Source organism: Oncorhynchus mykiss, chromosome 2 (genome assembly GCF_013265735.2).
Source record: "Oncorhynchus mykiss isolate Arlee chromosome 2, USDA_OmykA_1.1, whole genome shotgun sequence".
NCBI lineage: Eukaryota > Metazoa > Chordata > Actinopteri > Salmoniformes > Salmonidae > Oncorhynchus > Oncorhynchus mykiss.
In genome coordinates this window covers 63,346,223-63,359,712 of record NC_048566.1, presented here as the reverse complement: position 1 = coordinate 63,359,712, position 13,490 = coordinate 63,346,223, and the positions used below count along the sequence as shown (strand labels likewise).

Below are 13,490 nucleotides of genomic sequence, written 5' to 3'. Positions count from 1 at the left end.
TCGTGGGGCATCAATGATCATGAGGAAGGTGAAGGATCAGCCCAGAACTACACGGCAGGACCTGGTCAATGACCTGAAGAGAGCTGGGACCACAGTCTCAAAGAAAACCATTAGTAACACACTATGCCGCCTGCTCAAGCCAGCGCATGTCCAGGCCCGTCTGAAGTTTGCCAATAACCATCTGGATGATCCAGAGGAGGAATGGGAGAAGGTCATGTGGTCTGATGAGACAAAAATAGAGCATTATGGTCTAAACTCCACTCGCCTTGTTTGGAGGAAGAAGGATGAGTACAACTCCAAGAACACCATCCCAACCGTGAAGCATGGAGGTGGAAACATCATTCTTTGGAGATGCTTTTCTGCAAAGGGGACAGGACGACTGCACCGTATTGAGGGGAGGATGGATGGGGCCATGTATCGCGAGATCTTGGCCAACAACCTCCTTCCCTCAGTAAGAGCATTGAAAATGGGTCGTGGCTGGGTCTTCCAGCATGACAACGACCCAAAACACACAGCCAGGGCAACTAAGGAGTGGCTTCGTAAGAAGCATCTCAAGGTCCTGGAGTGCTCTAGCCAGTCTCCAGACATGAACCCAATAGAAAATCTTTGGAGGGAGCTGAAAGTCCATATTGCCCAGCGACAGCCCCGAAACCTGAAGGATCTGGAGAAGGTCTGTATGGAGGAGTGGGCCAAAATCCCTGCTGCAGCATGTGCAAACCTGGTCAAGAACTACAGGAAACGTATGATCTCTGTAATTGCAAACAAAGGTTTCTGTACCAAATATTAAGTTCTGCTTTTTTTATAAATACTTATGTCATGCAATAAAATGCAAATTCATTACTTAAAAATCATACAATGTGATGTGAAAAATTACAGACCTCTACATGCTTTGTAAGTAGGAAAACCTGCAAAATCGGCAGTGTATTAAATACTTCTTCTCCCCACTGTCTGTATACTGTAGTATACTGCAGTCTGACATATCAGTGGGCTTATTTTACTCAATGTTACAGTAATGTCATTTCATATTGAAAGAAAATAGATTATTTTAGCTTACTGTAACCAATCATATCATATTTGTGGATCTTCAGCAGAACTGAGATACGGCCAGGCCATGGTGGAAGACACCGGCTGTTCACACCAGAACAGGATACTTTTATTGTGAACATGGTGGTGGCAAACAATACCATTAGACTACGAGAAATCCAGAACCACATAATTGCAGACAACACAATACATTCACCAGGTGGGCTTGTCTACATTGGACCCTGTATTACAGCGCAACTGAATCCGGATGAAACAGGTTTACAGGGTGCCATTTGAGCGAAACTCAGAGGGTTAAAGAACAGTGCTATGAATATGTGCAAGTAAGTACTATACTGTGAATGTACTATCATATCAGCACTGTATAGACACATTACAGTACTGTAATCCAGTGTATTGTGCCTCACCCTATTGACTGCTCTAGGTCTATGCCACATATTGTCTTGTTGTCCGTTTCAGAGAGTCTTGGAGCTGGATGCCACTGCAATTCAGCACATTTATGTTTACATTGATGGGGCTGGCTTCAACCTAGCCAAAAGAAGGGGACGGGGACGGAACATTATTGGCGATTGTGAATGTCCCTGGACAGCATGGAGGGAATATCACCATGTGCGCAGCCATTAGGCAGCAAGGCGTCCTCCATCACCATGCCAACCTTGGTCCCGTCAACACCACCCTTCTCATCACTTTCCTGGACACACGACATGGCACCCTCATTCCAGCCGAGCAGAGGGTGGACCAGAGCAGCCCAGGTATGTTGTCATCTGGGGGCGACGTGAGTTTCTACCGGGCTGCAAAGGTCCGCAATTGGTTCGTCTACCACCCACAATTTATTCTATACCTCCCACCATATTCCCCATTCCTAAACCCAATTGAAGAGTTTTTTCGGCATGGCGACGGAAGGTGTATGATCGCCATCCCCTCACACGCATGCCTCTATTCCAGGCAATGGAGGATGCATGTGGTGAAGTTGATGTGGGGGCTTTCGGTGGCTGGATCCGTCACTCCAGAAGATTCTATCCCCGCTGTTTAGCCAGGGAGAACATGATTTGCGATGTAGATGAGGTGCTGTGGCCAGAACAAAATAGGAGGCAGGATGCAGCCTAATGTCTTTAATTTTGCATGTGTTTTTGTGTTTAGAGTTTTGAAAGTTTGAGCCACTTTCATGTTTAATTTTTGTACAGAAAACCCTTTATCTTACTGAATGTTTTTCCTGGTTTTCTCCTGTTGGGTATCGAAAGTGCTACTTTACAAAAAACAACTTTGCATTTTGGAAATAAATGACAATGTTTTTGCTACTGTTTGCATTTGTGTGTGTTTATTTATGTATATTTGAGTACGTATACATTACTGTAACAATATTTTACAACCGGCTACAGTGTAACATGGAAAATGCAAAAAGCATAAACCTACTGATGGGATATTCATAGTAGTGTTTTGTGCTGAGCACATCAGTGTGTTGTTGGTTGGTAGACAGATCTATTCATATAATGCGTGTGTGTCATTTTGATACAAAAAAAAAACATTTTGTAAAGAGAGAAAACCGTTTTGAATGCAGTGTTTGCTTTTGCTAGAGATTTGTAGAGCTGAATTTTGTTTTGTGTTTGTGGTTTTGTGTTTAGAGTTTTGGGAAAATGGGCCAAGGATTCAGCAAACATGTGGAAAAAAATTGTGGAAAACTGTAACAGCTGATTAATTGTGTATGTTCATTGCTGTTATTGCCCGTTATTATTTGTACCTTTCTATCTCATTTTAGATCAACTATACACAAACTAAGTCTCATTTCAAGACAAAAGTCATGTCAACAACTGTCTCTCATTCTCTGCCCTGTATCATCTCCATTACCTGAATCTATAAAGACTCTTAAACTGAACTGCATCTCTGCCTCCGCCACGGTAGATGGGCATCACCTTGACCCTCACCTAAACCTCAATCAGTTTCAATAATATTGTGTGACAGGTTATGAACCAAGCCTGGAAGGTCCTTTGGTTGTGTATATAGGCTGTACGGCATCGTTTCTGTTTGTTTATTTCAGTGAGCAACCATTTTGTGACCATGCTGCCTTTGAAGTAATGTTTGGTATATGGTCGATTGTTCTCAATTCTATGCGTGGAGTTTGACCATCATTGACTTTATTCACGTGTGACAATATATAAGATGTTCATTATTTAAAGCCACTGCATAAAAGTCCTCCTGTTGTCACTTGGTTTGTTTTGTTTGTTAGGAGAGGCTTTGCTGGTTTGAGATCCAGGCAGTTATTGGCAGCGCCCTCCAAGAAGGTGACTGTCTTTTAAATAAACTCTTTTGTATTTTTTTTTATGTAAATGCAGTGGTAACCATTTATTTTCTACCATCAGAAGAACAGCATTGTTATTCACTGTTTTAGTCATCTTGTGAACTTGGTCAGCTGAATCTGAGAAAGTGCTGTTGCATTTCAGAAAGCTATCAAGTGGAAGTAACAGATCTAAGAAGTAATTTTGATGTACTCTTGTTAGTGTGTGTTATTTTTCTGTCAAACAAGCAAATCTAGTCCTCTAAGCTTTAATAATAATGTTTCCCTTTAATGGGCCTAGAACCTGACTAATGTTTAGAATATGCAGTGTTTGGTTTTCGGCAGACATAATGGGACACATCTATTTCAAAAAGTAGACTCAGATTTTCCAACAAAGCACCTGGAAGCACCTGGATGATTATCAAGACTCTTGGAAGAATGTTCTAAGTACAGATGAGTCAAAAGTATAACGTTTTGGACAACATGGGTCCCAATATGCGTGGTGAAAACCAAACACTGCATTCCACAGTAAGAATCTCATAACAACAGTCCAGCATGGTTGTGGTGGTGTGATGGTTTGGGGATGCTTTGCTGCCTCAAGACATGGAAGACTTGCCTTAATAATAGAAGGAATCATGAATTCTGCTCTGTATCAGAGAATTCTACAGGAGAATGTCAGGCCGTCCGTCTGGAAGCTGAAGCTGGAGCGCAGCTTGGTCATGCACCAAGATGATCCAAAACACACATTCAAGTCTACATGAAAATGTCTAGAAAGCAACAAATCTGAAGTTTTGGAATGGCCTAGTCAAAGTCCAGACCTAATCTCTATTGAGATGTTGTGGCAGAACTTGAAACGAGCAGTTCTGCATGGAAGAGTGGGCCAAAATTCCTCCACAGTGGTGTGAGAGACTGATCAACAACTACAGGAAGCAATGGTTGGAGTCATTTCATCTAAAAGTTGCACAACCAGTTATTGAGTGTAAGGGGGCAAATACTTTTTCACACAGGGGCAAGTGGGTGAAATAAATAAGTATGTCGTTGTGGTGTTATTTGTTCACTCAGGTTCTCTTTATCTAATATTAGGTTTTGATTAAAGATAGGGCTTTGGTGTCATGTTCGTTTGTAGAGACGGACCAAGGCGCAATGTGATATGGTTTCCACATAATTTATTATAAAGTGAAAAGTTAGCAAAAACAAACAATAAACAATAGAACAACAAGCTGTGACTAAATAGGTGCTATGTGCACTAACTCAAAACAATATCCCATAAAACACAGGTGGAAAAAGGCCTAAATATGATTCCCAATTAGAGACAATGATTACCAGCTGCCTCTAATTGGGAATCATACCAATCACCAACATAGAAAACAAAACTAGAACCCCACATAGAAAATGTAAAGTAGGCTAACCCCCCAGTCACGCCCTGACCTACCTTACCATAGAAAATAAAGGCTCTCTATGGTCAGGACGTGACATGTGGTGGTCATGAAATTTTATCAATCGGTGATTGTCAAGCAAATAACTGCCAGTCTCATGGGAATTGACTGTTAATTAACATAAACACATTTAGCATCTCCTGGCTTCCAAACATAGCCTACAAGCCACTGATGCAGACCTTTGTAACATCCACATTTTAAAAAGTCTAATATATCCATGTAATATAAATCCATTATTTATTTTAGACAGGTCTAAAGAAGCATGATATGAAGAAAATGTAGCCTATTTACACAGATTAGCATACTCTGAGTTGTCCTTATGTTAGGCCCTGATCTTGCTATGGCTGTGGGCTACACTAGTTTATTTAGCAGACAAGATTTGCTTAGAATTCCATGGGCATTATTTTATATTATCCCTTCTCCCGGCTGCATGCCAAAGAGCCTCAATCACATGGCGCTCAGTCACATGATTGGGTCTTTCTCACAGGCTGCAAGTGAAGACCACCACATCCGGGACGCAACTGCACATGTCTTTATCAAATTCCTAGGCGCATTTTGAAGATGTTCGAAGAACTGTCCACATTTGCTTTTCATCAGCCAACAAGATGAGTAGGCCTAACAAACAGCAAAAGCACTATATCTACTATCCCACATAGTACAAAACATACCTATTCTATCCTGTGTGTCACGCCCTGACCGTAGATTGCTTTGTATGTTTCTATTTTTAGTTTGGTCAGGGTGTGATGTGGGTGGGTATTCTATTTTGTATGTCTAGGTGTTGTGTTTCTATGTTTAGGCCTGGTATGGTTCCCAATCAGAGGCAGCTGGTTATCGTTGTCTCTGATTGAGAACCATACTTAGGCAGCCTGTTTTCCCACTATGGGTGTGGGTAGTTGTTTTCTGTCTTTGCGTTGCTGCACCAGACAGAACTGTTTCGTTTGTTTTCCGCTTGTTGTTTTTGTTCTAGTGTTCAGTTTCTTTATTAAATTTACCATGAACACGTACCACGCTGCACTTTGGTCCTCTTCACCTTCTTCCACCTTCGAATATCATTACACTGTGCGAGAAATAACATTCTAAACATAGTCTGGGACAGTTGTGGGATGCGATAGATCCCAAATAAATACAACCACTAGCATCAAAAAATGTATATTTCTTAAGCAATGAGCTTAACGCAACAGATGAGAACGTTTAGCTTCAAATGTTGAGAAAGTATAAGGCTATTTCTTCACATTGTAAGCACAGCAATGCACACATGGCAGTAGGCTATAAGGTGTGCAACTATGATTTGAAAAAGTCACACAAAAAAGCATGCCCGTTTGCCTTAAACTGGGCTTGTTGTTATCCAAACCTTATCAACACACGTAGGCCTATGGGTCAGGCTACATGAGGTGTGCAACTACTAAAAGTAGCAAAAAAAGGCATAGTTTCTTGCCTCACGCTGAACATCATTCACAAGTGATAATATATCATTCACAATTGATTATTGTCACCTATCAGACTGTTCTTGATTTAATCTTGTCTTTACATATGCTAAATAATAGATGTGTGAAATGTGTTTGTGGATGTAGAATGGACCATTATCATGCACCTGTCTCGAAACAGGGGCAGAAAAAAATAATCACACATGTCATCCATGCAGTTAAATAGCGAAGGGACGACACTTTTCCTGTGGTTCATTTTCATACCATTGAGGTAGGCTATATTTATATTTTAAAGAGATGTGCTTAATATTAGGAAAGATGAGAAATAAATGTAATAGGCCTCACCTATAGAAAGCTGATGGGAGCCTCCTCTGTTTAATAGAAGCCATCACTCTGTTTTCTCACGCTAATTGCATCGCCTCTAGAAATGTTGCGCAACATGAGCTCATGGGCTCTCATGAACTGTTTGATTAGATTTTCGATTACATTTGCATTGATGTCAGAGTGACTAGAGGGACAATACAGTGCGGGTACAATACAGTACAGTCCTTATTAAAAATATGAAAAAGTAGAGAAAATTAAAAAGGAGGCAAATACTTTTTCACAGAAATGTATCACGTAGCACCAGCCTGTGTTTCTGCACTCTTTGTTGCTGGAGGTTTCAGACTGTGTAGTTGTGTCTCACTCTTAGGCGGCACAAATACTTCCCAGCAATGACAATTGCCACTCTACAAAGGACAAGCACTGGAACAATAAGGGTGAAAAGACCGGTTATGACCGATGAGAAATACTTTCTCTCTCGTGGCTGAGTAACAATACACCAGCGACAATATACTATAACTTTTGCTCAAAACATCCCCAGTATTTCCCCTCCAGTATTTCCTGTTGGCTGGACAGCATACTGCACAATACAGTAGCCTCCATTCCCTGAGTCAGCTACATGGCTCCCTATAGGCAGCTCTGGTCTGGTCTTGCCTCTCACCTGTCTCTGACTGACACTTATTACTTATTTGTAAACCTCTGATGCACATTTTCAGGTCTGCTGGAGCGTCAACAGCAGCCAAGACAGGACAATTACCCATGATCCTCGCTGGCTCCATGGGAGCGTTTCATCTCTCAGTCAGCGTGCTGGTGCCGCCCACACACCAAACCGTTATGCACACATCAAGACGACAGCAACGCCAAATGTTCCCATCTTTCCTTTTTTCCATTTGAAAAGGTCCCCTTTCACTTTATCTTCAGGTGCTGTGTTTGTGGCAAAGGGGGAATTATGACAGTTAATCAACATACTGTATATTTACAAGCATGACTGTTGGGTGACATCTAAAGCACCTTCCACTAATATGATTGGCAGGGGGCTTTCTGTGCATTCTATAACATGGTGCTGAGCTTTACAGTATTTTATTTTTTATTTTATTTAACTTTCTTTAACTAGGCAAGTCAGTTAAGAACAAATTCAAATTTACAATGACGGCTTACCCCAGCCAAACCCGGAAGACGCTGGACCAAACGGGCGGATGGGATACAGCCTGGACAGTAGGAACTCTCCTGGGGAGAGAAGCACTTAACGCCCCTATACTGTTACAGGGCACATGCGTCACATCATGAATCACAGACCTGTAGGAGAAATGACTGAGTGCTATTTACACTGACCCTGTCCTTTGCCTAGTTACTCACACAGCAAGGTCCTTTCAAGTTGAGGACTGCAGAGATCCATCACTTTCTTTTGTGTTTTATGTGTGCTTGTGTACATGTGTGTGCATGCGTGTGTGTGTGCGCATGTACTTACACGTGTGTGATAGAACGTTTGCATGATTCAGTTCTCAGATCCTAATAAATACTCACATTTAAATACTATATTTCCATGTGCATGTCCATGATCATGCAATGACCCCTGGACAGACAGTGAGGGTGGTGATAGGGGCGGAGATTAGATTGTAACTCTCTGGGATGCAAATTAACTGAGGGAGGATGGAGGAGAAGGGGGAGTAGAGAGAGAGAGAGAGAGATGTTAAGGATAAAGAGAAGGAGAAGGTCATATTCACACAAAGGGATCTTCAGCAAAGTTACTGAGCAGAAGTCTTTCCCCCGGAGAGCAGGGAGAGCAGAGAATCCCTTGTTCGTGTAACAGCAGCTGATCCTGTGGCTTCTGCTCTACTCTAGTGCACACTCTAGTGCGTACACACTAGCTACCCTCCTCTCTCACTCCCTCACTCGCTTCAACTCTCTGGCTTTCTCCTTCTCTCTCTCACTCCCTCACTCGCTTCAACTCTCTGGCTCTCTCCTTCTCTCCCTCACTCCCTCACTCGCTTCAACTCTCTGGCTCTCTCCTCTCTCTCTCTCTCTCACTCCCTCACTCGCTTCAACTCTCTGGCTCTCTCCCCTCTCTCTCTCACTCCCTCACTCACTTCAACTCTAGCTCTCTCCTTCTCTCTCTCACTCACACTCTCGCTGAGCTCTAACCGCTTGGATACAGTGCAGAGGACTTGGGGAGAGTGCTCTTTTCTTCTTCTGCGTTTCCTTCCCTCCTCTCTCCCTCGAGAGCTATTGATTTAGATCAATTCATTGGGATGAGGATGCGTTTGCGTTAAGCTGCAACAAAGGAAGAGTGCACAAGAAGCAACAGGGGAGTAATTGACTGCACAGAGAAACAGGAGACCCCCCCCCCCCTTTACAGGCTCAACAAGGGTGAGTAGAGAACGCTGGTCTTAATCACTAGAAGTTCCCTCTTTCTTTCTCTCTTTTTGCTCTGTGCGGACTTGTTTTTGTGGACCTTAGCAAGGCATTTCAAAGTTTATATTTACATCCGTACATTGTCCTTTTCATAGTCCTTCAGGAGGACACAGACAGAGGTGTAACTTGCATGGCTTTGTTCGATACAGTTTTGAAGCCAAACAATACACTGGTTTCACATCATTGAGGGATGCCTGCCTCTTTTGTTGGGAGGAGTGAAGTTTCACTCTGGGTTGGGTACATGGTGTGCTCTCTGTTTCTCTCTCGTTCTCTGACATCCAGGTGGAGTGTTTTCTCTTCCATGGCAGCAGAGTAAGCTCAGTGTAAGAGACGCGAGGGCGGCTAGCTAGCTCTGTGTCTCTCAGCTCCCCCTTTAAATGTGAGGCAATTAAGGCCGATTGGCAGTGGCTGTTGGTGGGTAACTTGGAAACAGGCGCGTGGGGGAGCTTGGAGGCACATGAGAGGATTTAGAGAAGAGAAGGAGAATCCATTTGTACATCACATAAAGCCGTCTTCTCACTGACTAATGATTAGAATTCACACTTGTGTGTGGCGAAAGGACTTAAAAAGCTTATGGGCTTCCGTTGCCAATTTTTGTTGGAGTTATTAAACGTGGCCAGAGGCATCTTGTGTGGGTCTGCCTGTGTATGCATGTGTGCCAGCGTCTGCATGTGGGTGACACTGTGTCGCTTTGGAGTGTTTTAAGGTAATGAGTCCATTAGAGCTAATGCACATCAACACACAGTGCTGAGCCTTCACTTCGAATGACTGCAAAGTAGGAAAGGATTCAGGGAGGGCACTGAGAGCATGTAGCATATTCTCTCTCACAACAATGGATTTGAGGAATGCATTTTATGCATGCTTGCAGAGTGGCTTTACACTGCAGCTCGCCTGTAGGTCCTTCTCTGAGAACACTGTTCTCTGACGTAGGGAAAGGGAGTCAATTAACAGGTCTATGTTATTATGAATGTACTCATTTCATTTTAACAAGGGACAGGATATACAGGATCACACACACTCAAGTTGGAACACGGGACAGTATTTCTTAGTGTGAACACATGGTGGAGGTGCAACAGCACAGTCATTCTAGACTCCTAGTGTACATAGTTTATTCTCTCTTATTGTCAGCACACCTTTCCCACCATGTGTGCGTACATACATATGTTTTGGACTGCTAATGGCAGTCATGTCCATGTGACTAAACCAATTCTGACCATTAGCCATTATCTCCACAACTAAAGTACCGTATGTGACCTTGTCACTGTCAGACACACACTGTTCTATTCTGCAGGGCCCTGTAAGAGGACAGCCCTGAGGACATTATCTGATGGGGTATTCAGCCCAGAGGAGGCTGGTGGGACGAGCTATAGGAGGACGGGCTCGTTGTAATGGCTGGAATGGAATTAATGGAATCATCATCAGTTCCTCTTGTCATATTAGTCATTGCATAGCTAACGGCAGTCAAGACGTTTCCGGCAGTCATTCATACGTCAACGGAGTGCGCAGCTGAACATTGTACGCTGGAAAACACATGGTGTGTTATTTTTTTGTTATTAAAACAAAACCGCTAATGCAAATACCGAATACTGAATTCCGTGGCGCGGTTAGCTTTAAACAGCTAGGACCACTATTTCTTGTCCTGGAATCCCGCTTAACAGACAGGTTGAAGCCTGCTTGACTGAGACGCTAAGCTGCTAGCCATCAAGCTAACGATGTTGGTACTAGATGAGTTTTGCAATGGAGCCCTCTTTGTCTAGGATAAATAAATGAATGGTTCCAACGCTTCAGGAGCTGTATCCACTACGCTTTGTTCAGGGACAAACTGGATCACTCAGAGTTCCAATGCGGCAATTGTTTACTTGCCAAGGATTATAGGCTAGAGGTGGCTTCCTTGATCACGCAGGTCGCCAGCCTACTTAAGAAACTGGGGAAAACGCAGAGTGGAATTATTACATTTTCTACCCAGGTGCCTGGACGGCGTTCGTTCTTGTTGGATGCATCTCCGCCTTGTCATTTGTCGTTATCCGACTGGCCGGTGTTGCCCGGAGCTCCCCCATCTGATAGCGTAAACAAAGGAGCACAGCGGCCTCCCATAAAGCAGTCTACACTCCCAACAAGTAGCCCGAAGTGGATACAAACAACAAATAGTTTCGCCGCCCTGGAGCCTGATCTGTCTGCACCTTTGTCGCCGAGGGTGCCTGTGTCTGCAGTGCCTACTACTACGATTTCTAAGTCAACATCGTCCCTGCTCTGGATCAAGCGGGGCTTTTCCATCTGTCAGAGGCCTTCACCAGGCGCCGGGAGCAATGGGCTCAAGTTATCCTGCCTCTCACCCATCCATAAAGGGTTCTCCAAATCCTATGAAGCATGAGAGTGGGCGGATTTCTTTGACATTCTCACCAGCCGTGATTTTGGGCAGCTCCATGGTAAGAAATGTGATGCGTTCCTGGAGCAAAAACAATGTCCTACCCCAGAGTAAATGATATTACAAGGCTGCTCCCAAATGTACTATGACAGGATATATGAATTGATTCTTTTTTTTTCACCTTTATTTAACTAGGCAAGTCAGTTAAGAACAAATTCTTATTTTCAATGACAGCCTAGGAACAGTGGGTTAACTGCCTGTTCAGGGGCAGAAGGACAGATTTGTACCTTGTCAGCTCAGGGATTTGAACTTGCAACCTTCCGGTTACTAGTCCAACGCTCTAACCACTAGACTACCCTGCCGCCCCGTGTAGGTTTTAATGATGTTATGAAGGGCAGCTCTGAACAGTTGAAACTGGATTTTAAATAGCTGATTGACTCTCTGCTAGACACTAACAAAATACCCATCATATCTGACCCTGTGCCCTCTCTGAATCGTGGCATTGAATGCTTTAGCAGGATTCTTTCTCTTCACAACTGGCTTGATTGTTGCAGCTCAATGGGTGTAACTTTTGTTGATAATTTCGATACTTTTTGGAAACAAAACACACTTTAAAGGAGGATGGGATCCACTCAAATCATTTGGGTTCCTGGATCCTTTCACAGCATTATAAGGCTGCGTTGAGAATGACTTGGTTTATCAATGACTCAAGCCCAGCTCAGCTAATCCCTTCCATTGTGACGCAGTGTTGGCATAATGCTTCAGCAAATGTACATTACACCAGAGGCGATGGTAGACACAATGTAAATAACCTAATTTATGTCCCTCTAACTGTCCTGAATGCCTCTGCTGATCCTACAACTATTGTATGCAGTAATCATGTGCCTTTGAACCAGATGTATACTGTCCATTGTGTGCAGCTCACCCTGCACTAACATAAATAACATGAGCATATCTACTTCTGCTAAGCTTCCCAGTAAAGCAATAAAAATAAGTAAGCATCGCAGTAGAAAAGTGCTCAAAATAGCCCACATTAATATATGAAACAACGGTCATGAAATCAATAATTTGCTAGTAACAGATGACATTCATATTCTGACTATCTCTGAAACTAACTTAGGTAATACGTTTGATGATACAGTGGTAGCAATACAAGGTTATAACATTTACAGAAAAGATAGAAATGCCAATGATGGAGGTGTTGCTGTTTATATTCAGAACCACATTCCTGTAAAGATTAGTGAGGATCTCATGTTAAATACTGTTGAAGTAATATGGCTACGGGTTCATTTCCCTCACCTAAAGCCCATTCTGGTGGGAAGCTGCTATAGACCACCAAGTTCTAACAGTCAGTATCTAGATAACATGTAAAATGCTTGATAATGTATTTGAAATCAACAAAGAGGTATATTTTCTGGGTGATTTAAATGCTGACTGGCTTTCATCAAGCTGCCCACTCAAGAAAAAGCTTCAAACTGTAAGTAGTGCTTGCAACCTGGTTCAGGTTATCAGTCAACCTACCAGGGTAGTTAAAACAGCACAGGAAAGAAATCATCACCTTGTACTGATCACACCTTTACTAATGCTGCAGAAATTAGCTTGAAAACAGTATCCAGATCCATCAGATATAGTGATCACAATATAGTAGCCATATCTAGGAAAACCAAAGTTCCCGAAGTCTGGTTCTAATATAGTGTATAAGAGGTCATATAATACGTTTTGTAGTGATTCCTATGTTGTTTATGTACAGTTGAAGTCAGAAGTTTACATACACCTTAGCCAAATACATTTAAACTCAGTTTTTCACAATTCCTGACATTTAATCCTAGTAAAAATTCCCTGTCTTAGGTCAGTTAGGATCACCACTTTAGTTTAACAATGTGAAATGTCAGAATAACAGTAGAGAGAATTATTTATTTCAGCTTTTATTTATTTCATCACAGTTCCAGTGGGTCAGAAGTTTACTACACTCAATTAGTATTTGGTAGCATTGCCTTTAAATTGTTTAACTTGGGTAAAACATTTTGGGTAGCCTGCCACATGCTTCCCACAATACGTTTGGTGAATTTTGGCCCATTCCTCCTGACAGAGCTGGTGTAACTGAAAAGGTTTGTAGGCCTCTTTGCTCGCACACACTTTTTCACTTCTCCCCACAGGTTTTTGTATGGGCCTTGTGATGGCCACTCCAATACCTTGACTTTGTTGTCCTTAAGCTATTT

The 13,490-nt window shown here is 42.6% G+C and overlaps 1 protein-coding gene across 1 annotated transcript in view; it reads left to right on the top strand.

Annotated features, from left to right (window-relative positions):
• The first annotated feature begins 8,537 nt into the window (after positions 1–8,537).
• Positions 8,538–13,490, top strand: part of shisal1b (shisa like 1b) — a 67,194-nt gene continuing 62,241 nt past the window's right edge. The window contains exon 1 of the mRNA XM_021567916.2: positions 8,538–8,861. The gene's annotated coding sequence lies outside the window, so the exon portion shown is untranslated. The remainder of the gene's footprint in view (positions 8,862–13,490) is intronic.